This window comes from Phocoena sinus, chromosome 6 (genome assembly GCF_008692025.1).
Source record: "Phocoena sinus isolate mPhoSin1 chromosome 6, mPhoSin1.pri, whole genome shotgun sequence".
Taxonomy (NCBI): Eukaryota; Metazoa; Chordata; class Mammalia; order Artiodactyla; family Phocoenidae; genus Phocoena; species Phocoena sinus.
Window position 1 is genome coordinate 8,700,608 of NC_045768.1, and position 25,652 is coordinate 8,726,259.

The window sequence follows — 25,652 nt, forward strand, 5'->3', positions numbered from 1 at the left end:
CCCGCAGGACTGGGGAGGGGGGGGATGCAGGGAGAAGTGATGCAAACTCCTGGGGTGGGGGCAGGGGAAGTAGCAATGCTCTGGGCTCAGGTTCAGCTCAGGTAGAAGCTGCCACCCAGGAGGGGCCTCAGTGAAAAGTGGGTGGGACTTGCCTTAACAATCCCTCCAGCCCTGATCCCAGGTGGTCAAGGCCGTGGTCCTCGCAGTAGAGGGTCGGTAGGCAAGGTCACTGAGGGAAGCTGGTGTAAGGCAAGGAAGGGGGCTGAGAGGTACCCAACCCACTGAGAGTCACAGGCACTACCCTGGGGAGGAGGCGGCGGTGCATCCCTCTGCAGGCCCCTCCCCAACCCAGCTGCTTGGAAGTGGCTTCCAGCCAAGGAAGGAGAGACTTGCAGACTACAACAGGTGCCAGAAGGGCGCTAGAGCAGCTGGTGGCCACGCCCACTGTACTGTCCCCCACAGCCAGGTGTGCTCAGGGGCTGGTTCTCTCCCTGGAAACATCCTCGTCCCTCTCCTCCCCGCTCCTTCCTGCCCTTTTCCAGCCTCATTTTCAATGTCACTTCCTCTGGGACCCCTTCTGTGATGCCTATGTTGTGTCCTTCTCCTACTGGCTTTTAGAGCACTCAGACTTCTCCTTAGCACTCGTCCTATTTGTCTTGAGTTATGTTCGTCCTCCCTGGACGGTCACAGCTGTGGCCACGCTCGGCTGCCTCCCCAAGATTTCCAGCGAGAGGGTCACACAGGCAGCATCAGGAGCAGCCCACGGCTTCTGCGGCTCACAAACCCTTTTCTGAGCAACCCCACTCCACATGCTTCCCATCTCTGACTCTGAGGTTACGATGGGGCAGAGCCTTTCTCCTGATCAGGGAGGACCACTGCTGATGCCTATTTATGTGCGGTTCAAGAATGAGATGTCAATGCTAATACAACTGACAGCCTAAACCTTCATCTTTTTTTTTTTTTTTTGGCCGTGCCATGCAGCATGCAGGACCTTAGTTCCCCGACCAGCGATCAAACCTGGGCCCCCGGCAGAGGAAGCATGGAGTCTTAACCACTGGACTGCCAGGGAAGTCCCAAAACTTCGTCTTATAAAAAAGAAAACTCAAGTCTCCTTGCTTACAGACATTTATAAAGGCAATCTCGAAAGAAACAAATGACAAAAAGGAAGGTGTAGCAATTTATCTGGGTTGTTTTTGATATTTCATCATTCTAAATTATACTTTATTGGACTTCCTATTTAAACTACAAAAGCAACATATCTTTGTCGCTATAAGCCAAACCCAAGAGGGGTGTACAAATAAAAAGCCATGAAACCACCCTCCCCCGATGCCGACCCCCTTCCACCCACCTAAGGCAATCACAGTGGGCAGCCAGGAGTACACTCCTCCAAGCCTTTGTGCCAAGCAACATAAATACCTGTAAACAAGTGGGACTAGACCAGAACCCAAGGTTGTACCCTCAAACACCTGGGGGGCCCAGCAGATCATGTAATGGTGAAGCTACAGGTGTAACAGAATAAGGACAGATGGGGCCTGTGGCCAACTACGCCACTTAAAGCTTTCCATTTTGAACATTTGGAAAACACTGAACTGGCCATACAAGGCATCTGAGAGAGAGACTGGACAGTGCTCCTTGGGTAGAGTAGCAGAGTTAGTAAGAGCTCAGATTATGGAGACCTGGTAACATCCTGGGCCCAATGCCTATTGGCTAGGTCACCGTTAAGAAAGTCACTTAGTCTCTGTGCTTCAAATTCCTCCTCTGAAAAGAGGCAATCCAACAGTCCCTTCTTTGTAAGTTCACTGTGAAGAGAATAATGGAAAGCACTTAGCACTCGCCTGGCACACACTATTACCGGCCACCAGTCTGCAACCACTGCTGGAGACATTATTCTGCAATTTGTTTTTTAAACCTAACAATGTGTCATGGGCTTCCCTCATGTCAAGGTAGAGAGAGCTGGATCCTTTTCAATAACTGCCTAATACATGGCTGATGGGGGCTCCCATTCCTTCCACTTTTTTGCCACTACAAACAGTGGCTCAGAAAACAGCTTTGCACTGCTTTTTGCATTGGTGCTTTATTTCTGCAGGAATTGCTGCTGGGTTGACAGATATGGATATTTAATACTCATTAAATATTTTCAATTATAGTCCCCCAAAGTTAGAACAATTCATACTCCCAACAGCAATGTAAGGGAGCACTCATTTCCCCCAATCACTTGCTAACATTGGATTTTATCAATCTTTGTAACATTTTGCCACTTAAAAAGGTAAAAAAGAAAACTATTGTTTTTATTTGCATTCTGCTAGTGATGATCTTTTGAGGCAGAGATTTCCGACTTCTTTCTTTCTCCTTTTCTTCTTCAGCAAGAAAACTATTTTTAGCTAAGCACACTCCACGCTCCCTTGCTGCTCAGTGTGGCTAAGCTCCACTCGGTGAGATGTAAATGTTAGTGCTGTGTGAGACTTCTGAGAAGTATCTGAAAGGGAAAGGGCACACCCTTCTTCTCCCCTTTCTCCTTCTGGCTTCTGGAATGCAGATGTGACGACTGGAGCTCAAGCAGCCATCTTGAGTCAGGCGGCAATCTGCTATGGCTGGAAGAGCAGCAAGATATAGAACCTGGCGGCTCTGTGATGACTTTGATTCCACCACACCAACCTCTTTACTTTTTCATAAATGATATAAACACTTATATGTTTAAGCCATTGTTATTCTGGGGTTATCCACTACATGCAACAAAATCTATTCCTAACCAATACACCTTCTGATTCCCAAAAGTCAAAATTGAACCTTTATTTCTCTTTTTTGTAATACACATAAATAACAATGCCTTTATGTTTTATTTGCCTTATGTTTATTTAAGTCTCTTAAAAGTGGAACACTCATTTCCCCACTCTCCCATTCTTTCTTCCAAAGCCTTGGGTTTTACAGAGATGGTTTAGAATTTTTATTTTCAGCCTGTTATGTTTTCCCATACAGTTCTCCTCTATTTTAAAAGTTCTTAATAACACACAATAAAAATTCTAACTCACAGTAGCTATATCCAATGAGATTAATCTCTGTGCACTAAAGGGTGCACCACAGCTCACTGCTTCCTGCACTCTCCATGTCCCCCACCCCAGAATCTCTGCTCTAACTGTCCTTTGGATAGAGAACTTCAATGGGCGTTTTCCTCAGGCACACCTACCAGATGACGTATGCTTTATGTCCTCACGCATGTGAAATGTCTTTCTTTCGCAATGACCAGGAGTGACATCTCGGCTGGCTCAGCGAGGGCTGTGGCCCCCTCTCTCCAACAGTCTGGAGACCCTGGACCACCATCTTCCGGCCTCCAGGGCTGCACATGGAAGGCCCAATGAGAGCCTAATTCTCTCTCCTTTGAAAACAGCTTGTTCTTTCTTCCTACAAAACTTTAAGATTTTTCTCTTTCTTCTTGGAGTTTAGGAATTTTACTAGAAAGCAGGTCTAAGTGTTGGGCTTTGCATGGGATGAATGGATCCATTTAATCTGAAGAATCAAATCTGTCTTCAATTCAGTGACATTTTCTTTTATTGTTTTCCTATTACTCCTCCATCTATTCCTTTTTCTCCTTCTGGAACTCCCATGACTCCATGGCAGGTCCCCTGGATAAGGTCTCCAAGGCCCTCCCTCATGGACAGTGTCTCACATTTTAATTCATTATTTCCATTTCTTTTTATTATTGTTCTGGGTTGTGAGGCATTTCTTCTACGTGACCTTCCAAACCAACAATTTCAGTTCTTAAATTGATTTTTAAATTCAAAAGCCATGTGTTTTAGTTCCAGCAAGCCTCTGGTACCCTTTAAATGCGTCCCCCTAGGAGCTCTCTCCTTGTAAAGTTCTTACACATCCTCTCCTTCCATCCTGCCTCAAAGGAACCACTGCTCCAAGTGTGAAGCCTGGCTTCCCTATTTCTCCAGCTAAGATCCCACAAAGCCGTCATGTGTCTTTGCCTGCTGAAGGGTGCAGGTTCACACAGCCCCTGTTCATGGCAGACCACTCAAGCTTCTGTGGCAGTGACAAGCCTGAGGCCCTGTACGACCTGACAGCCTCTGTTCAAGGGGACCCAAGTGAAATGAGGTGGCAAACTGTGATCTTCCTGCTGAGAAGTGGGGAGGAGACCCTCTGCTCTTTGGTCCCCTAGTGATGATGGGGGAGATGCAGTCCTCTCCCAGCTTCATGGACAGGGAGCAATTCCGCCCAGATCCCCTGGGATTGGCAAGATCGGGCAGTCCCTCAGAGGGCATAGGAAGCAAGTGGGCAGCTGCAGCCCCTCTCATGGAATCCAGTTCTAAGCAGCCTCAAAAGCACAGAAAGAGGAGAGGAACTGCTTTTCTAGAACTAGATTGACCTAGAGTCAAATATCAACTCTGACACTTATTTGCTGTGTGATCACAGGGAAATTACTTCTCTCTGAGTCTCAGTTTTCTCATATGCTCTTACCTTTAAACCAAGTTATTTCCAGCATCCTCCTAAAGGGAACCAACCAATCCCTCTGATTCGTAAGTTTCAGGGAACTTGCTTTTCCCAAGCACTATATGAATTACTTGTATTGTAGTTAATCATGCAATATCAAGGAAGGAAGACTGGGGCCCTGGCAGGAAAGCATCAGAAACTTTACCTTCTGCCTCTTTGTGAAAACAGGTTGACAGAAGGGTAAGGCTACTAGAAGAATCTGAAAAATATTGTAATATTTCAGCTTTTAGCATTTTTGTGACTGCTCCTACCTGAATAAAATCTCCTAGGATTCTTCTAGGCAAATACTCGCTGCCTCTTCCCCTATTATCTTACGGTATCTCAAGACTTGAGGACCATGGCTGCAAAGGGGATGGATGCTGGGAGCCATGAGAGTCCATGTTGGTTCCAGCTTAGTAAAATTTATGGAGCACCTACTATGTATAAGGCATTGAGCAAGGCACTGCACAGAATACAATAATGAGCAAGACACAATCCCTAAGAGAGCTTGAAGTCTAGTCAAGGAGCTAAGGCAGGAGGTACCGGGGACATCAAAAAAGCACAATGCGGGCTTCCCTGGTGGCGCAGTGGTTGCGAGTCCGCCTGCCGATGCAGGGGACACGGGTTCGTGCCCCGGTCCGGGAGGATCCCACATGCCGCGGAGCGGCTGGGCCCGTGAGCCGTGGCCGCTGGGCCTGCGCGTCCGGAGCCTGTGCTCCACAGCGGGAGAGGTCACAACAGTGAGAGGCCCGCGTACAGCAAAAAAAAAAAAAAAAAAAAAAAAAAAAAGCACAATGCAATGCAGATCGTGGCCAGGGCCATGAGAGGGGGTTGAAACAAGTGTCAGGACAGTTTAAAAGGAGGAGAGCTCCAGTGAGTTGGGGAGTGCAGAAAAGCATTCTTGGAAGAGGTGACCGATGGGGTGGGCAGAATCTCAGGGAACAAGAATTGGGGGTGGGGGGGGGGAGGGGAGAGGGAGGCAGGGGGTTGACGAGTAGATTATAGAGTCTCTTGAAGACGATGATCAAGTCTTATTCCTTGAATCTTATAAGATTCTTTATATCTTCATATTCCTTCACCCATCCTCCCAGGGCCAAGCGTAACTCACACAATGAGCCGGCCCTCTCTGATGAAGGGTCTGAAGCAAGGACAGCCAAAAGTGAGGAGGGGAGCTGAACTGAGAGAGGGGAGGGGCTTGCGGGGAGGTACAAGGACCTGACTGAGCTTGAGAGAAAGGAGGTCGCCCAAGTCACCCCAACTGCTGGGAGGCCGATACAGAATGTTTGTCTTCTGAGCAACAGGAGCAAAAGGATGACAGCAAAACAGGGTGGCAACAAGTGTTCTTGCACGAGGAGGAGGCAGAGAGAGAAAGAAAGGAAAAAACCCTTGATACAAGAACCAGTGGTGAAAACCCCAGAGCTTAATTCATCTGGCGAGAAGAAACCCCTAAAACACCCTGTGCGTGTGGCTCACTGAGGATGCCTGATGTCCCGAAAGCCCCTGTGCCCTCCTCGACCCTGCAGACTTGCTGATAGCAGGTTCCTCTGACTGCAACAGGACCCGGCTCACCTGTACCAGCTACACCTCTGGGTGCCACAGCCTGGCTCTCTGCTCAAGAGGGCACAGGTCACTAGGGTCAGTGAACCCACTTACCAGGAACACATGTTGGGCTTCATAATCCCAGGCCAATAGGATAAACCATCCCAGCACGTCTCTTTCCAAACAGTAGCCGCTGTAAAAAGTAGGGGGGATAATTCCATTTACACAATGTTCCAGACGGTAAGACTTGTTTCTCAAGGCTCAGCAAGGTCAGACCAACTATAGTGCTAGAAGATCTGATTTGAATCTGTTCTTTGAAATGTCAAAAACCTTCCCCATAGATCAATATGTGATATCATTAGCCTATCAGGTAGCAGAGCCTGTCCTAAAATCACCGGAATTAACTTCAACCTCTTCGGTCACTATTCTCCTTTCCCACCACGCTTTGGATACATGCTGTGGTAAGCATGGGAGGGTCCGCCTGGGGACCCCTGCCTCAGAGTGCGTGCCAGGGAGGCAATGCCCAGCCCACCCAGCACGGGGGCAGCCTCTCAGCCGCCCACTGGCACAGACAAGCATCCTGCACCCGGCGCCTGCAGAGGGCCCCGGGGCTGGTTTGTTTTCCTTCCTCCAAAGCGCCCCCTCCCTCTGCCCCCCACAGCCAGGTGGGCGGCTTCATGACCTCCTTCACTGCGGAAAGTTGCCTTTGGCTCCTTCGGGTCCTTCCTTTAACCTAAATGTTTCCGCGTCTACTCCTGACCCCCCACTCCCACCTCTGAGGAAGAGGCGTCCACCAGAGACCCAGGGCCGGCACCCCCCTCGCACCTCAGTCTCCGCCACTCTCTTGGCCTGAGAACAACCGCAGTTCTCCCAGTCTTCCAAAGAGCTTCTGCCCTTGAACTCCAGGCTGCTTCCTCCCCACCACCCACGGCAACGCCCCACCCCCACCTGACTTTGGGTCAGCAGGACCTTCTAACGGCTGAGGCTCAGGCTAGTGGCCGAGCTCTCGGTAGCCTCCAACACGGCTCACCAGTCCCTCTTTCTGGAAACTCATCAGCAGCCTCAAACAATGACCTCATGCTTCTCCCCCTCCTGTCTCCTCAGCCTCTCTGGCCACCTCTGCTGGCTCCTTTCTTCTGCTCACCGGCTTCCAGAGCTGCCTCGCAGCCCCTCCCCACAGGAACCCAAGGCGCTAAGAGGCCAGGCCCTGCCTCCCTCTCCACCCTCCCCTGGTGCACACTTCGCACTCCAGCAGCAAGAAACCAACCCAAACACAGGCCGCCGACCAAACCGACTGAGGCCCTCACTCGCCACCTGCTTCCCGCAGCCAGGCCCGGCTCGGGCTGCCCCCTTTTGTTGTGACCTTGAGTCACAGCTCATCAAACTTTCAGATCCTTCACTCCCAACAGCTGAAAAAACATTAAGCAAGCACCTCTAACATACATATGTTTATTTGTAAATTAAATATATGTTCTAAAGTACCGACACGTTCTATACGTTACAAAACAAATGCAAACAATTGAAGGAAGAGATAAAGATGAAATATGTTAAATTATTTTATTCTATAATACAAAAAACTTTCCTTCTCATTATTAATAATAATTTCAGTGAGAGCAATGTGACTGCTATGCTTCCTTTGACAGAGTTTTCAATAAACTTTACATGGAAGTACAGCATATGTGCAGAAGAATGCGTACAATAATACAGTACCAGCGCACAGGTCAAAGGATTCCCGCAAAGTGAACATACCCGCGTAACAGCACCCAGATGGAGGAACATCGTGAGCCCCCCACCACCCACCGCACCCCCTTCGATCTTTACCTGCCTCCCAAGGGTGGTCACCACTCTGCTTTCTAACAGCAGAGATTACCTCTGTCCGTTTAAACTTTATACGAACGGAGCCATACAGTACACAACCTTTTGTGCCTGAATGAACATTATGTTTGTGAAATTCATCCTGATTTTTCATTTTTCATGGTTGTTCACGAACTCATACTGATGACAGTTTCCCACTGTGGGAGTTGACCCTGCATCTGTCCACTCTGCTGCTGATGGACACTGGCATTGTTTCCAGTCTGGGCTATCACAGGTGGTGCTGCTATAACACTCTTGAGCGATGCCATTTGGTAACACATTTGCATGCCTTCCTGTTGGGTTGATGCCCAAGAGCAGAACTGCTGGGTCATAAGGTGAGTACGTGTTCAGTTTTGGTAGATGATGCCAAACAGTTTTCCAAAGTGGCTAAACCAATTCACACTCCTACCAGCATTCTGGCTGCTCGGCACCTTGGCCAGCACTTGATACAGTATATATATATTTTTTTCATTTTAGCCATGCTGGTCAGTAAGACATCACAAAGTAAGTATTACGATCACTTTTAAAGGAGATTGAAATCAGTGCTTCTTTCAAGCTCACAAAACTAAGGTGAATCAGAGCAGGAACCCAGGTCTTCTGACTCCGAATAGCATACTGTGTCTACTTGCAATGAAATACTATTTCCAACATAAACACCCCAACAAGAGGCTAACGCACTGATAAAAAGAACGTGCTTATGGACTATGCCAATCCCAACACCTGACTCATGACAGGAAAGAAAGAATAAAAGGGTCTATCAACCCAACTTTGAAACAACATATATAAAAAGTCTGGAGATCTTTCCATCCCTCACATTTGTACAGTTCTTTAGAGTACAGACTGTGTTCACATGCATGATCTCTGGTTTGAGCAGGAATTTTATTCCTGCTTTTTCTGTTAATTAAGGTTTAATGTTATATCTTCTTTTAATAATCAATTCGTTTGTATTCTATTTTATAATCACAATCACAATTATTTAGAAATAACTTTATATTTGAATGGTTCCACTCTGACTGCCAATCCTTTCCTACTCTGACTTGTCCATTCATGGGCTTTCATTTTGACTCATCTCTCTGTTACTGGAGCATGGCTTCCAGTGATTTTTTTCCCCCAGGAATGGTGCGTGGGTGTGGCAAAAGCTACACTCAAGGTGTGTCCTTGTAAGACTGAAATGAATTTCTGTTGCCATCAAATGTGAAATAAAACTTGGCTGAGTATGAAATTCTTGGGTCACAACCCTTCCCTCAAAACTCGATCAGTACTGCTCCACTGCCTCTGGCACCTGTGCTGCAGACAAGCCTGAGCCTAGCTTCGTTTTTTTTTTTCTTGGATTTAAAGGTTCCTTCTACCAGAATGCTAATGGTATCCTCTCACTATCCTTGAAATTAAAACAAAAACAAAAAACAAAAAACTTCACCTGGATATGTGAAGTGTTAGATAATTTTGTTACTTTTGCCTGGTTCATGATGAGCCCTTATAATTTACAGATTCAGGTCCTTCTTCGGTTCGGGAAAATTGAGGATTTGCTCTGGTCTCCAGTCTGGTCCATCATCCACGTCTGTGGTCTCCTCTGCTGCTTTCCTGTCCCTTGTGAAATTGGCAGTTTGTCCTCCTCCTGACACCTTGAATTTCTGCAGTGCCACTAATTTCAGTGCTGGCATGTGTGATTTATTGCCCCACGTTCTTTAAGTCCACAAGCTCCTGCTTCACCTCAGTCTGTTGACTCATCATTTCGTCTTTCATAGCACCTATAACTTCTCTGAGAGGACAAAGAAGATGATGTTTGAAATTTACTTCAGTTTACTGAGTAAAAGTTTGGAAACTTCTTTCCCAAAGCCTGATCTTCTCTATTTTTTGCACCCTTGTTTATTTCCCTTTATACTGCTGGATCTTTTCAGTGGGTCCTCTCTAGTTTAATTTGTCTATTCGTTCATTCTTGAATGAGGACAGATGAGACCTGGCCTGACATTTATCCAAAAATAGTGCAGATAGGCTCCCCTTGGTCCCCTCTCCATTCACCCTGGTGGATTAAAAGCTAAGGTCCAACACCATCTCCATCACTCATCAACGGTGACCACTCTTTAGTTAACGTCTTCACTTCTTTTGCCTATTTCCTCCTGTATAAAACTAGAAAGTCGAGCTAATCTTCAAATGTCTTTTAGCTCCACATTTTTATAATACTTTTATACATCATCTAGGTTTAAAATTTCATTAGTTTGGAACCAATTGTCAAGGATTTTGCTAAATATACGTATAAACAAAAAATACCCTATTTCTTAAGAAAGACTCACTGTACTCAATTTTTAATTAAGAAAACCACAAATATTAAGCTCAAGAAACAGACTTCATTTGATTATACATAAGAAAAAAGAGAATTATAAATAATTTACCAAGAGCTAGCAGAGTACATGCCCCAGGGATGTGCTGGGTATGAAATGTGTACAAGAGGCAAAAGCTAAACACAAGGAACTGAGAGTAGCCTTTCTCTCCCATTCCGCCTCCCCACTGCACCTTCAGTCTTGTCTAAACACGGCACACCAGGTGGAAAGACTGCCAGCTGCCTGAGCCATGGCTGGGCCTGCCTTTCCGCAGCCCACAGCCATTCTACAGGGTAGCGTTGACTGAGAGCTTCCCATTGCACACGCGTCTCCACGCATCGTCCCATTTGATCCTGACAACACCTGTTGGGAGACTCAGTCCTCTGCGGTCTCTGGCACTCCAACCTGTCTTGTTGGGACTGCCAAGAATGCAAGGTCCTGACCACCCTTTACCTAGGCCATTTCACAGGGTTGTGTTGCAGAGAGCAACCTTGAGAGATGCGATAATGTCTCCCTCAGGGACAAAGGGCGGCCTTGCTCACTGCCTGCCATAAAGCAGCAGGTTCCCCAGGCTTGTGTCTCTCAGGTGTGACACAAGGCAAAGCATCCATCTGGACCCACAGTGTCACCTCCATGGGACTTGGGGGAAGGGAAACTGACACACACTGATGCTTATGCTGGTAATAAAGTCCTTTGTCTGACTCAGGAGTTATACATACCAAAAGAAACCAAGTAGACAAGAAAGTTCTCCCTCCTAATTCCCCCTACTACCTGATTCAGTAACCTGTCTCTCCTAGATCTTACTACAGAATTCAATATACATCTTCCCACCTTTAACTCCATTTTTTTGTTCTTTACCTCAAACTCGCCTAGAATCCACTGCAGTAGTGGTTAAGCTTATCAATTCTTTTCAGCATTGAAATCCAAATGCCCCAACATAATAATCATTCCTTCCCGTGCTTCTGTATAACTCCTGATATCTCATGAATTTAGCTCCTGGGTAAGTTACCAATGAACTGACTTCTTTTCCATTCATCTGTTTTCCTGCTTTTACCCAAGCGCCATGTGGGATTAAAAAATTATTGCCTTATAGTAAGTTTTGGAGGCTCAACCATTTATAGGCTCCACATCTGTTAAATGGGGCCAGTAATGGTGAGGCTGGTCCCCAATATCCATCCTCCTCTTCTTCTTCAGTAACAGAACTTCTGGTTTTTAGATGGACATATGGTTTCCCTGAATACAGGTTACATTTCCCAGCTTCCCTTACTGCCATGTGTGGCCATAAGACCAAGAGAAGGCCGATGGGATGCAAGAAGTGTCATGTGCAATTGCTGTAAAGTGGCCCTCAAAGTCTGCAATGTAGATGCAAAAGCCAGAGTTCCAGCAGCCATTTCAGGCCATAAAGTGACCTTGGTCTTAGAAGCCATCCCCAAGATCACCTCACGATGGAACAAGACAGAAGGAACCTGGGTCTCTGACCATGTAGGCTCAATACTCTGAGCTGATTACCCTCCTGACTTCTCACACATAAGACAGAAACTTCAATCTTATTTATGTCTTCATTATTTTGAGTTCTGTGTCATTCATACCCTAACCTACAGAAATGGCTCCCTCATAAAGAGAATGCTAGAAGGTTACATGAGAGTATGTATCACAATGGATATCCATTTTTATATTCCCCCAACAAAGGGGCAGGTGCTGTTTTTACACAGAGCAGGCAACTCAAACATTCGCTGAAACAAACAGAATCCGGAAGAATGAGGCCATTTCACTGCCTTAAAATTTTTTTTACCAATTTATTTTTCCAGATGAAGATCGCTATTTTATCAAGTTTTATAAAATGTATCACTGGAATTGCATTAAATCTTTACCAGTATTTGGAGATATAGTATTGTCACTATTACTATGTTTAGACTTCCCTGGAAAGAGCCAGAAATTGATTGACTCATTGATTTTCATCCTATCTATTCAAAACATTTAATATGAGGCTACTCTGTAATAAGCCTATTCGTAAAAATGAGACTTTGTGGAGTTGGCGAACAGACCTTAGGTAAATAATCTCTCATGCCACCTCCCCCAGTGCCCACCAAACACTGAGGGAGGTGAAAGAGGTGGTAACAATCTCTACCATCACTAAAGACTAAGGCTAATGTGCTACTTTGTCCTCATCACCTCCAGCTGTTGATCCAGAATCCTCTTGCCTCGCTTCTTCACAGCCAATAACACTCCCCTGACCAAGGTTCCTGGGCCTGGGGCTTTTTCAACTTCCATCACGTAAACTTTCCTGTGATGCTCCACTGTCATCCTTATCCTCTCAGTGCTCCCGCCCGTAGGTGAGGGTCACAGAGCTGAAGTTCTTTATTTCACACACTTGCTATATGGGTGGGGTTTAGTCCAGTGGAGGTATCTGCAGAGGTCCTCAGCTGACGATGGTACCATCATCATCACTATTACTACTGTCATTTACTGAAGCAATACTCTGTGACAGACACTTTGGTAAGCACCTTACCCATAGGAATATACCACTTGGTCCTTACAATAATTCTCTAAGATGGGTATTGTTATCACTGGGTATTGTTTCAAGTGAGAAAACTGAGGCCCAAAGAAGTTAGATAACTTATCCAAGGACACACAGTTGATAAGAGTATCCTCCCGGGCTATGGCAGCAAGCCCTTGGGCAAAGGCGGGATTTGAACCCAGCTCAGTCTGACCCCCTATTCTCAACCATTTCTTTATGTTCCATCCCACAGAGCTGAACATGTTATGTTCTGTAAGGTACATGCACTCCCATCTATCCATCTATTCCCTTCTCTTCGACTAAGCATTGGGGTTTCTCAACTAAACAAACATTAATCCCTTTTCTTCTTCCTTTCCTGAGAAACAAACGGCTTCATACCAGGATGGCTGGCCCTGGTATTAAGGACAGCTACTTCCTTCCAGGTACCCCTGATCCTGTCTCACTACTCCTCAGCTGTGGCTTTCAGCACCAGGGTCAGTGGTAAGCGGGTCTCTGCCTCCGTCCTACACTCCTAGGTCTTTGGGTTCAGGGTGATACTTACAATAGACATGTTGGATCATAGATCAGTCTCCCACTGGCTCTCTCAGATTAAAGGCTCTTCCCCAGGTTCTGTTAGCTGATCTGAGGCATTCTGTCCTACCAGGGGGGTGGAACTCCACTTTGGCAACTTGGGACCCTCCCTCCACCAGCCGTCTGAGTAGATCTCAGGTACTTTTATAACTCTAAGACCTTACTTGTAAGTTCTGGAAATTCTACAGCAGGCTCTTCCCTGTTATCCAAGCTCAGGACACATGGAGGACCAAGGATGCACTCCCAAGTCACAGGGCTCCCACACCACATTGGTCCAGGCCCAGTGGTTTCTCACCTTCAGAACTTCCTCCCACATGTCTGGTAGCTGCCTTTCCTGGGATCTAGACACATCCCCTTCCCACTGAGGTTGCAGACCCACCCTGAACCCCAGAATGCCAGATGGGGCCCCAACTTTCCTGCTTCAGGAGCCAGAGATTTCAGTCCGAAGGGCCAGCAAAAGAAGGCAGGGGTGGATTTCTCAAGAAGGTTCTGAGAGAGGCTGAAGGGTTTAGAGGCTGGATGCAGAGCCTCCTCTGCAGAGTCTTTCACACACGGAAGCAAAGGTCATTAAAACGACCTCTTTCATGTGGGAATGGCTCCGCTGTTAGGGAAAATAAGGGGATCAGGCGTGGCACCAGAGCACTCAGCTTCCGGGGGACAGGGTCAGAGGCCCGCGGGAAGAGAGCTGGAGGGGATCCCACCCCACCAGTTCCCATAGCATCACCTTCTTAGGTCGCTCCTTCCTCACTGACCACCCCTCTGCTCCTTCCCCAACTCTCCCACTGTGCCCCGCCCCACATGCTGGCTCCCCCAGCAGTCCAGTCAGGACCCTCTGCTCCCTACACATACCCTTACTGAGTAACTCCCACCTCCCCAAGGGCCAAGGCTCTCTCTCCAGACCAGTGGGGCATCAGAACCACCTGTGAAAACCCTTCAACACATAGATAACCAGCCTCTCTCCCACAAATACCACGGAGGATTCTGCTCTGGCTCAGACCTCTCTCTGAGCTCCAGGCTAGCAGGCCAGCTGCCGGGTGCTGTCCCACAGGCGTCCCAAACTCAAAATGGCCAAAACCAAACTCACAACTTCCCCTCCCAACTCAACACTCCTCTCACGTTCCTTATCCTGTGACTGTCCAGCACTTCACATCACTAAGTGAGAAACCCTGGCACTGCCCACCCTCCCTCCCATCCACTAAATCTCCAAGGAGAGAGGCCTCTACCTTGGTTTCTCTCGAACCCACCTTCTCCTCTCCATCCCTATGGCTCCCTCACCCATCTCCCAGTCTCCTCCCATACCACCCATCCTCCACACCAGGAGTATAACTGAAGGGGTCTCTCTCCTCCTATAACTCTGGAACAAATCTCCACCGGCCACAGGATAACATCCGAACTCCTAAGCACTGCTAGCGAGTCCCTCTGAGGACTGACCCCAAACCACCTTTCTGACCTGTTTCCTGCAACCCCACACAGCTCACCACACCTTAGCCACAGCATGGTCTCTCCTGCTTCTGGACGTCTGTTATCTGTTTCCTCTGCCTGTGTTCCCCTGCACCTGGGACACAGAACATCTATCTTTGAGATCCTGTGAGTCTGACTTGGTGCCATGAGCTTCCATTTCCACTACTTACCAGCCCCAACACAGCATCATCGTCATTTATTTACTCCCATCTGTCGGCTGGTGGGCTCCTGAGGGCAAGGACTGCAGTGTCAGGCCCAGTTACATGCTCAGTAAGTGTTTACTTCATGAGTGAAACCACTAATGAGATCAAGGTGTTCTTCCACCCCCTCAAGAAGCAAAGGAAGCAACCAATCTTTAAAGCAATAAAAATAAGGCCAACTGCTATCTGGGAAACCATGGCAGGTAATGTTTCAGTAACAGATGTTTTTCGTGATAGATGGGAGTTCTGAAAAAGAAGAGTCAGCAACGACAGACTCTGTCGGGCGTCTCCAGCACAGGTCAAGAAAGCAATGCCCTGACCACTGGGCCGTGAGCACTGCAGAGTCCCCTCACGCTCAGGGCTCTGACCACCCCGGCTGCGTGACTTCGTGAATTCATCACACCCTTGCCCCAACTGGGATCACGACACATGCAGTCGCCACCTCTTCACCTTGCTAGCTCCAACTCCTCTTTCCTCTGGGAAGCTGTCTCTGACCTCCCAACTGCTTTATGGCCTCTGAGCACCGTGTACTCTTCTTTTACAGCCATTGTCAGTGCTGTAATTAATCTTTCGTACACTTATTTGTTACGGTCTTTGTACTTATTTTTATACTTACTTAACTTCACTACTAGACTGTGAGCCAAAAGACAGCAAGGACCAGACCTGTCTTTTTCCTCTACTGCAGCCCCACACTTGGCACAGTGCTAGCACTCAGCAGGCCCTGAACAAGGACTAGATGGATGCGAGGGTGGGTGGGTAGACGGATGGATGGACGGCAGATGGACAGATATACTGGCAGGCAGGCAGGTCTGGAAGACAGGGAAGAACAAGGAATAAGGCTGCCTTTCGTGACTGGTACAATAGTTTAATAACATCGAACTCTCTTTACTCTGATGCGACCCTTGCAAAGCAACCTCAGATCTTAAAACTGGGGCTTTCGGGGCTTCCCTGCTGGCGCAGTGGTTGAGAGTCCGCCTGCCGATGTAGGGGACACGGGTTCGTGCCCCGGTCCGGAAAGATCCCACATGCCGCGGAGCGGCTGGGCCCAGAGCCATGGCCGCTGAGCCTGCGCGTACGGACCCTGTGCTCCGCAACGGGAGAGGCCACGACAGTGAGAGGGCTGTGTACCGCAAAAAAAAAAAAAAAAAAAAAAAAACTGGGGCTTTCCCACTAATGAAAGGATGCACACACACTGGGGATATTCCTATTTACTTGGAAAGCAGGTATCAGAGCAAAGTGACACACTTGGCATTCTGGCTTCATACCCAGTGATCCTCCTATAATACCAGGCTGCTCTCTCTGTTCCACAAGTATACTGGCTATATTGATAAAAGTAGGTTCCAATAATCTCTCAGCCCCCTAACATCATGATGAAGCCCCCTAAGATCAACACGCATATTGCTAGCAGACCACAAGAGGCACTGCCTTTTCTCAGTCAGCCACCATCCCCAAATACCGGTGCTGGGCACCAAGTCAGGTGTTAGCTCCTCTTCCCCACAGTCACACTATAGATTCAACAGGGGACCCTGAAGCTGAGGTTTTCAGCAGAGAGAAATGCTTCTTCATGGATATGGTCTATGAGCAACGTTATATGACCTGCAGGCAGCTACTGAGAAACTGCAACATACAAATGGATGGGTTTTACAGGTGGAGAATCAGTAAGCCTGAGTATGAAACCCTGGCAAAGTCCCCATCCTCATGTGGAGAGTAGGAAGAGTGGACTCAACGATCTCTAACCTTCAGATCAGACTGACACTACAACTGATGAGCACAACGGCCACAGCAATGCTCACTGCAAAAGAGCCCCGTGGCAGGTATACCCAGAGACAAATTAGAGAAATAGGCTAACTGAAGCAACCAGCATCTTTTGAAAACAACAAAGTAATGCTACATATCAATCAGCAAGTACCTTCTAATCTTATCAAAAAGCTTCCCAGAAAGAACAAATTCTAATCTTAGTTATCAACTAACCAGCACATGCATCAATCCCGTACCTTCGCTATTTATAAGAAAGATCAGGGTTTCCTGGTCCCTAGAATGAAAGCAGACCTTAAACCCATCACCCCAAACTGAACTCAACGCCTCAAATTCAATTATCAGTAACATTAAAACAACTAAAGCCAAGAGAAACTATTACAAGTACCATTTGTCCATGAATCCCTGTTTCCCTATCTCACCTGTGATTCTTCCAATGTGTGTCAGAAACCACACCTCAAGGCCGCCCGGGCTGTGAGAAAAGACACCTGAGGAGCCCTCTGCGTCTCCCATAGCTCCATCTTGGGCAATTCCTTCACCCTCTCTGAGCTTCCATTTTCTCCTCTGCACACCAAAGCCCGCCCCACCTACCCTGCAGAATCATTATGAGGCTAAAGACACAGGTATCAGAGACTTTGTAAAGTGTTGAAATATTTTATAATGAAGGGACCTCAGATCCAACAACCTTCTCATTTTATAGATTCAAATCAGTCACTGGGCACTCACCCTTTATTTCATCTGTCCATTTAACAAGCATTTATATACTACTTGCTACGTGCCACATGCTACGGCAGGCACTGAGGACAGGACTGTGAGCAACGCCACAGTCCATGGTGGGACAGGACTGCACACCCTGCACCGGGGAGCTGGACGTAAGGAACAACAGTTACACCAGTTACACGGAAGAGCATGTCGTTACACCCGCGGGCCATGCAAACGATTTGGGTTTTTTCCAAGAGAAAACAGAAGCTACTGAAGGGATTTAAGCAGAGGGAACAACACACTCAGATCGTTCTGGCTGCCGAGTACTAGCCCTGGGCTAGGCCCTGAATACGGTGGGAAGAAGAAATGCAGACTTTGGCTCTGCAAAGTCTGGTGGGGGAGTCACAGGAAGCTGAGGCTGCTACACGCCAGAGCAGGGCGTTGTGGGAGCCCCGTGGGAACACTCCTAAATGTCAGTGGCCTGAAAGTGCTGGAGATATGGTACCTAGAGAGAAAAAACAAAACAAAACACAGCTACAGGGAGGGCACAAAATAAGAAATATCTTAAAATAGTGAAAGTCACTAATTCCACATAACAGACTTTATTGCCACAAAAAGAGACGCAGCAAATTCTCCTGAATTTATTAACTTGTTTTCCATAAATATTTAATTACTCAGAAATGTATCAAAAACACAGATTCCCCTTGACCTACTTATCAAGCTTATACAAGAATGGGTGAGAATTACTGTATCCAATAAATAGGAATTTAATTACATTCATTACTCTTTCTCTTGTCTCTAATAAGATGATTTCAAAGAAACCATTGACTGTTGAGGCCAAACATTTACACTTTCTTCTGATTACTCAAGTTAACTGTCTTAATCTTAAAATAAAATCTGATAATAAAAATATTTAAATCCTAAAGAGGGAAAGTATAATGTTGCATAAGTTTATATTAAAGTCCCATTATTTGGACTTGAGGATATGGGGAGCGGGAAGGGTAAGCTGTGACAAAGCGAGAGAGAGGCATAGACATATATACACTACCAAACATAAGGTAGATAGCTTAGTGGGAAGCAGCCGCATAGCACAGGGAGTTCAGCTCGGTGCTTTGTGACCGCCTGCAGGGGTGGGATAGGGAGGGTGGGAGGGAGGGAGATGCAAGACAGAAGAGATATGGGAACATATGTATATGTATAACTGATTTACTTTGTTATAAAGCAGAAACTAACATACCATTGTAAAGCAATTATACTCCAATAAAGATGTAAAAAATAAATAAATACAAAGAAATAAAAAATAAAGTCCCGCTATTTACATGGAATCACAGAACAGTGAAACAGAAAGTACTTGGGAAACCAGCCTTCAGTTCCTGGACAGGTCTGAGACAAGGCCCACGCTTGGGGTGACTCCACCCTCCCCCTCACCAGCACCTACTGCTTTTGTGGGCGTCAAGGCTTGCGTGCACAGTCTCAGTGCAGGCTGAGTACTGCCTGCCACCCTGGGTGCTCCCACCAGCCCTCACCACCAAGTACCTCTGAGCTTTAACACATCCCTTGTGCAATAACTCGCGTAACTTCCAAAGGCAATAAGTTAACATCCCCTGCAAAAAAACAAGCATCCTGACAGCCCTCTAACAATGGGTTAAGAGAAGATTATTCTAGCTCACGCCGACTGGATGCTCATGAAGTGCAAGCACTATGCTAAGCCCTGTTCCTCGTCATCTCCTTGAAGTCCTGTAAGAACCAGACGGAGGTAAGTACCATCACACTTCCTGTATTGATGAGGAAAAGAGGAATGGTCACCTGCCCAAAGTCAAAGGGCTTGTGAGTAGGGTCAGGACACAAACCCACATAGGCCTGACTCCAGAGTCTGCTGTAAGTGCTGCCCTGTCCGCCTCTTTGACGCTCAGGAGATAAATCTCCTTCGAAGAACACAAGGGATTTGAAAGCTCTGCAGAAAAACCAGGGAAGAATGTGCCTCTCCACGTCTTCATGGTCTCTGCTCTCCTCAGTAAGTGCAGGCGAGACAAGCCTGACTCATGCCTCCCTTTGGGGAAAAGCCATGGAACTGATCAGTGCAGGGGGTCAAAGAGAAGGTGCTCGCGATGGTGCTGGGCTGGAACCACCTGTGAGAAGAGCTCATGCAAAATCGGGGGAGGAAACACCTGTGGGCCTGTAAGGAAAGTCCCAAGGACTCCTTGAGCACTCTGTGACTTCAGAGCTGGTTTCTCAGATACCTTGGCCATCACCTTCACCACCAACTGGCACCGTCTACACTAGAACCTGGAGAAAACAGCCAAACAGGTGCTTCCTGGTGCTGCCCCAGCACCAAGGATAAGTAAAAAGACAGTGAGCACTCTGTAAGCACCAGCTTCCCGTCAGGCACCACACTAGGCAGCCCACGGCATTATTCCACTGAATCTTCAATGACAGCCCCCAGTAAGGTAACCCTGCCATCCCATTTTACAAATCAGTTAACTGAGACTAAGAGTGGGGAAGACACTGGCCCAAGGCCACAGAGGTCGTGCGGAGGAGCCGGAACTGGAACCCACATCTGGCTGCAGAGTATGAATCTGCTTGGCCACTTCACTCGGGGTCCTCTGTCACCGCCAATCCCCTCCTGGTCACGTTCTGTTTGCACGTGACTCCTCCACCAACCATCCGCTCCCCAAGGGCAGGATGGAGATCCTTCATCTCCATATGCCCAGCACTCAGCAGAGGGCTTGGCCCAAAGCAGGAGCGCAGCAAGGCTGGTGGATGGATGCCCACAGGAAGGAAGTGGCCCCAGGACGCCCCTCACAGAAGCCAACCCAACCAACTCTCCCCATCCCTGATCAGAATCTACAGACCATCTACTCAGCTCCCTGAGGCCTGCTCCTCCACAAGTCCACCTCAAGGGAAGGGTCAGCAGCCACACTTCTGGGGGAGGGGGAGGTGGGCTTCAGCAAGCATGAGCAGTTCATTTTCAGACTTGCCCTTCTTTCTGTTTCCCCATCTTGTCCTGGTGCAAATAATTCTTCCCTCTCCCACCCCTAAGACTTTGTAGGACAAGTATCACCACTCAGAGCCAAAGCCTACCACTAGTATATGGCACATGTGTGTCTCAGTCAGCACTCAAATACTTGGGGAATGAAGCAATAGAGTCCAGAGTCTGGGATTCACCAGAGACCTATCAATAAGAGTCTGCCAACATTCGGTAGCATGACCTGTCTGAGCAGAGGTCCATCACAACGTCCACCAAGAGCCTACCCTGGAGACTCAGAAGCAAAGAAAGCAGGAAACTTTCCCTGTGCAGGGACGAGACACAGGTATAGAATAATGCATGCAATAGTGAGGCACATGAACCGATCAAGGTATACACACAATGAAAGCCAAGGGAGCACAGACAGGAGTGGTCACTTGTAGAGGAACTGAGTAGATTTCACAGAGAAGGGAAAAGTTGAACTGAGAAGCCATTCCCAAACCACCAAGGGAAAGTCATTGTTTCCTGCCTCCCTGAGCCCCATACTGCTCACCTCCCCACCGCTGAGCCCTGTTCTGTCATCAGTGACTTGTGTGCCTGTCTCTCTGCACAGTATGTGAGCACCTTGAGGGCAAGGACTTTGCGCATTCTCCATGGCTCACCCTCAGCTGTCCAGTAAATATCTGCTAATAAAGAATAAGAGTCTAGTTTAGATTATTCATAACACAGCAGCTACCCCTTCTTGAGCATCTACTATGACCTATTACTGCAAGTACTTTGCATACATGATCTCATTTCTTCTACACAAAAACCCCAAAAGGCAGATCCTATTATCACCATCCATTTTACAGATAAGGAAACTGAAACGCAGAAAGATTAGGTAAATTGCCCCAAGTCATACAGCCAGTAAGTGACAGAGCCGGACTTTGAATCGTGGGCTGAATGAAAAATCAGTTTTCAATTACTAGTGAACAAATCCCTTTTCCTTTCTCTTTCTGTGTCTGCCTTGCATCCAGATACATGGATTGCCCTTTAGTTCATTGTTCACTGGAACCAAAGCCATTTCTTTCCTAGAGAAAAACAAGGGCTATCTCTTGTTAGTCTTCTAAACAATGACTGCTAACCATTACTGAGTAAACATCATGGCGGGGTGGGGGAGCGTGGAGACACAAAATTGTGCTTAAGATATCAGTCAAAAACATCTATTAAGGAGGAATTGTATGTACCAATTGGAACATTTTCCAATGTTGGAACAATTTCCAAATAGATCAAGTAAATAAATAAAGGAGCAAGAGTACGTATAGGATGCTATTCTTTGTATAAGAGAAAAAATATATAACAAAACAAGAAAATGGTAACAGTGGTTGCCACTAGGGAGAAGACTGGGAACTGGCAGCTTGAGGCAAGAAAGACACTTTACAATTTGTCCCCCTTGAACTACTTGTCTTTTTAAAAAAAAATCCATGTGTGATTTTTTTAATTCTTAAAAAAAATAAGACAAAAACACCATTTAAAGAAACTCCTTATTGCCAGGCCTTTTCCAAATGCTCACATACATATGACTGCAACCATGGAAAAAACTTGTATGTTTATGAAAAACTGGGTGAACTTAATGTGTGGTGAAATAGGACTGTGAAACAACTTTTGTCTTTCATGTTGAGGTTCACTAATTTCACTATAAAGTTGTTGCAACATTTTTTTCTGCAATAAATAAAATGCACTTTGAAGGTGCAGATACGGCATACATATAAGCAGCAGAGATAATCTGCCACACCTTCTTCTGAAAGTCCTTCATCTGTCCCTTCGACAAGTATTTAATGAGCACCTACTATGTGCCAGGCAAAGTGCTCAACAGGTTTTTTGGGTTTTTTTTTTAAGATGTTGGGGGTAGGAGTTTTTATTAATTAATTAATTTTATTTTTGCTGTGTTGGGTCTTCATTTCTGTGCGAGGGCTTTCTCTAGTTGTGGCAAGCGGGGGCCACTCTTCACCGCGGTGCACAGGCCTCTCACTATCACGGCCTCTCTTGTTATGGAGCACAGGCTCCAGACGCGCAGGCTCAGTAGTTGTGGCTCATGGGCCTAGTTGCTCCGCGGCGTGTGGGATCCTCCCAGACCAGGGCTTGAACCCGTGTCCCCTGCATCAGCAGGCAGATTCTCAACCACTGCGCCACCAGGGAAGCCCTCAACAGGTATTTTTAAAAGAAGAGCTAAACAACAGGTCACTAGCTTCCTCCCTCCTGCCTTTCGGGAAAACATGCCAATCAGAAGGCCAGAGCTAGGATCACTCTTGATGTTCACGTATTCTAACACCATCCTCACTCAGCTAAGAAAACTGAGGCCTGGACAGGGGAAGGGCTCTGATCAAGGTTACATAAGAAGCGAAGGCCTCAAAATTACTTGTCCTGCTCTCCTCACATGCGACATGCTGTTTTGTTGTGTTGAAAGATGGGCAGTCAGGGAGGGGCAGAAACATACCCTAACACTGACAGCCTGATATATCAGGTGCTTTCACAGATCTTGTCAAATTTATTCTTCATAACAACCTCTCAAGGTGGACATGATTATCCTTGTTTTACAAATAAGGAGGTGAAAGCTCTGAGAAGCTAAGAAACTGGTGTATAAGGCTTCAAACACGTATCTCTGACTTCCAAGCCAGAGCTCTGACCCTCCATGCTGAAAAGGAAAATCAGGTAGACTGAAGCCATATCACAGAGAGCCCTGGAGGCAAGATTTTCCATTAACGAAGTTTCTCTCTCAACCCTGGCTGCTGTCACTCCAACACCACCGATCACAAAGCCAGTCCCCTCATTACCCAACACATGTTGTAGCTCTTGTGTGCCACCAAGTTTGGGCTTTCCTTTTAACCCACAGAGATGGTTATCCAGAGCGCAGCAATCTCTGAGAGACATTTACATCGTTTCTGCTGGGACAGAATGGGATAATTCACACGTGCTGCTTTTAGAGCCTTTGGGTGCCTGCCACACAAGCACGGACCCCAGTAAGGACCCATCCCTTAGATGCCATCCCCATGATGCCACTGGGTCACCGCCACACCAGGTGGTAGTGAGAGAGGCCAGCACCATGGAAGTTGGTCCCCCAAAGTCCCACAGCATCTGAAGTGAAGAAAAATGCAGGCCAGTACAGGAGAAGCCTCCTCCTGCCTTCTCTTCTGTCCCTGCAACACAGGCAGCAGGAACTGGTCACACTGCTAGTGAGCAGAGGCACTGCACAATGAAAGGTCACACGTATGGGTATGGGACACCCTTCCAAACAGGAGGGAGCCCCATCACCTCGCTTTCTTCTCTGCCCGGTAGAAACCTAACGAAGTTCTGGCATTCCCCTACTGTGGGTGTCTTCCTTCTGGCATGTGGTAAAATCAGTGTCATACTTGGGTGGGGAGGGGAAATTCCATAAGGCTCGAGTCTAAGCCTTATGCTCCAGTTCAGAGTCCTCACTGGGGTTGGGGTCTAAAGGTCAGCAAACAATGAAACGTTCCTGTGCTTCCATCTGCCATTCTCCCCGCCACAGCTCCCTCAGAGGCCTCACAGGGAGCAGCAGTCACCATCTCACCACAAACCTCATCCCAACCCCGAGCAGGAAAATGGTCTACCGATTAGAAATCCCCTCCTCTTTCGACCCTCAGTCTCCAAACACAATCTGCCCATCGGCACAGAGGCAGCTGACTCACAACTTTACCCGACGATGTACCCAGTAGGCACTGTTCCATCCCATCCTCACGAGGCCCCTGAGAGGCACACAAGGCAGGAACCAGGATGCTCACCTCGCAGAGGAAGAAACAAAGCTCAGAGAGGTGAAAGACTCTCCGGTAACACAGAGGTAAAAGCTTCTGAACCCTCACTCCTGTTCTGCCCCCTCACCAGGCTGCCATTTCAGTCTTTTGGAGACAACCACTGTTAAGAGTTGCAGCAACATCTGGTACCAGGAGCCAGCAAGCCAGAACCTTTCAAGCTTCACACTAACTACTCTGCCAGCACACACATTTCTCAACAGCTGATGGAATGAAAGCCAACAGCCCCACCAATCTAGGAGACAGGAAAAGCCCCCGAGACTGAAAAACGGGGCGCCCCACTTAAGGGCACGGCGTGGCATGGGGGGAGCCGCCGGCCTAGTAACCAGGGCAGCTAAGACCCAAGTCCGACCCAGGAGACGCACAGGCAGGCCCAGCCGCCCCTTCCGGCCCAGCCGCAACCTCGAAGCCTCCAGAATCCTCAGAGAGCCCAAAGCTCCTGCTTCCACTCAAACTCCCTGGACAGTGGGGAGGGCGGCTTTCCCTTTTCCCGCGACCACTCACCCTTTGCCCGCTTCTTACCTGGGGCCCCGCTTCCGGACCTGCAACCACTCGGGGCCCCGCCCCCCACCGCTGCAGGTCTCCCGAGCCCCGCCCCTTGCACCTGTGGTTTCCTCAGGTCCGGTCTCTCCGCCCGCTTTGGCCTCACCTCGCAGCCCCCTCCCCCGGTAAACCTGTGGTCCCACCCGGCCCCGCCCCCCGCACCTGCAGCCCCCTCGGCCCCTCCCAACTGCCTCCTCCAGCCCCGCCCCCCGCACCGGCGGCCTTTCCCCACCTCCACCCCCACACTCGCTGTACTCCATACCAAAACCCCCATTCCCACGACACACACTTAAAGCCCCCGGCCCGGTCCCCGTGCCCGACACCGCCGGACACAATCTCTACAGCCCCCCTGCCCCGCCCCCTGCCCCGAGGCCCCTCCCCGGCCCAGTGGCCCCTCGGGGTCCCGCCCCACACACCTGCAGCTCCCTCCGGCCCGGCCCTCAGGGCCCCGCCCCGCCCCGCCAGCCGCTCCTCTCACCGCCCGCTCTCGCCGCCGCCGCAGTCCCGGCCGGTCACCTTGACGCGGGCCGCAGTGGCTGCCGTCGCCTCCTCATGGCCCTGGGAGCGGCCCAGGCGGCAGCGGCGCCTTCGCTCGGAGGCCGGGGCCGGGCCAAGCCGGGCCAGGGCCGGGCGCAGCTGGAGCGCGGGCCGACGAGGGAGCGGAGCCGGCGCCCAGCCGCAGTAGGAACCGTCCTCTACTGGGTCTGAGCGGCGGGCCGCTCAGCCAATCGGCGCGCGGCGCCAGACCAGTCTCCCCAACCAGCTCGTCGCAGAGGCGGAGACAGGCAAATCGACTGGCTGGGCGCGCCAGTGCGCAGCCGCTGCAGCCCAGATCCTCCCTGGCCTCGCTCGGCCTGCGCTGCAGCCCTCAGACGTCGTCTCCGCCTGCGAGGATGCTCAGCTGCCCGCACACCCTCCTCAGCGCCCCGCCACGCCCATCCCCTTCCT

At 48.5% G+C, this 25,652-nt stretch overlaps 1 protein-coding gene across 23 annotated transcripts in view; it reads right to left on the reverse strand.

Annotated features, from left to right (window-relative positions):
- Nucleotides 1-25,410, reverse strand: part of RALGPS1 (Ral GEF with PH domain and SH3 binding motif 1) — a 283,690-nt gene extending 258,280 nt beyond the window's left edge. For 21 of the 23 annotated variants that reach the window (XR_004350480.1, XR_004350479.1, XM_032635811.1 and 18 more), the window contains exons 1-2: nucleotides 25,183-25,384; nucleotides 6,124-6,202 (exon numbers count right to left, since the gene is read on the reverse strand). The gene's annotated coding sequence lies outside the window, so the exon portion shown is untranslated. Of the gene's footprint in view, nucleotides 1-6,123; nucleotides 6,203-25,120 lie in introns of all 23 variants that reach the window. The other 2 variants (XM_032635803.1, XM_032635804.1) reach the window with 2 other exon arrangements.
- Nucleotides 25,411-25,652: the final 242 nt, after the last annotated feature.